Source organism: Brassica oleracea, chromosome C2 (genome assembly GCF_000695525.1).
Source record: "Brassica oleracea var. oleracea cultivar TO1000 chromosome C2, BOL, whole genome shotgun sequence".
NCBI classification, from domain to species: domain Eukaryota; kingdom Viridiplantae; phylum Streptophyta; class Magnoliopsida; order Brassicales; family Brassicaceae; genus Brassica; species Brassica oleracea.
The window spans coordinates 27,753,801-27,754,683 of NC_027749.1; positions in this window are offsets into that span (position 1 = coordinate 27,753,801).

The following is an 883-nucleotide window of genomic DNA, read 5'->3' on the forward strand; positions in this document are numbered from 1 at the left end:
CTGGAGTTGGCCTTGTAGTCGATTTAACCGACTTTGGAGAGGAAGCCGTCGTTCACGTAGAGGATGAACCAGTGATTGGAGAGTTTCACCAAGATCCAGATTCAGATTCATCTGGTGATGATGACTCGGAAACAGACTACCTTTGATTTTTTTTTTTTTTTATAAGAAATACCGAGGAAATTCCGAGGAACACTTGATATACCTTCTTTCCTCGGAAATCCGTCGGAATATTCCGAGGAAATTCCGACGAACTAGTGATCGATCGATGCGTTTTTGGACATAAATCCATCGATCGATCCGTTTATAAAAAACCGTTCGAGATTTTCCGAGGACATTTCGAGGAAGACTTGAGATTCTCGACCGATCGATGGAATAATCTAATCGATCGATCACATTGTTACGTTTTGGTCCATCTTAGTGATCGATCGATGCGTTTTTGGACATATATCCATCGATCGATCCGTTTATAAAAAAGCGTTCGAGATTTTGTTACTCCAAACCCTGTTTCCTCGGAAAAGCCTCGGAATATTCCGAGGCTTTTCCGAGGAAACAGGGTTTGGAGTAACAAAATCTCGAACGCTTTTTTATAAACGGATCGATCGATGGATATATGTCCAAAAACGCATCGATCGATAGAGTATATCAGGTGTTCCTCGGAATTTCTTCGGAATATTCCGACGGAAGTCCGAGGAAGCAAAGGGTTTCCTCGGAATATTTAACCGAAAACAACGTTTTGCGGATTGAATAAGACGTATATAACCTTCATTAAGTGTCTTAACCAGATTATGAAGTCAAACTTTGGTGTTTTACCCAATAACAAACACTTTCACGATTGCATGAATGAAAACCACACAACATAAGAGAAACACTTATACACTTTAAT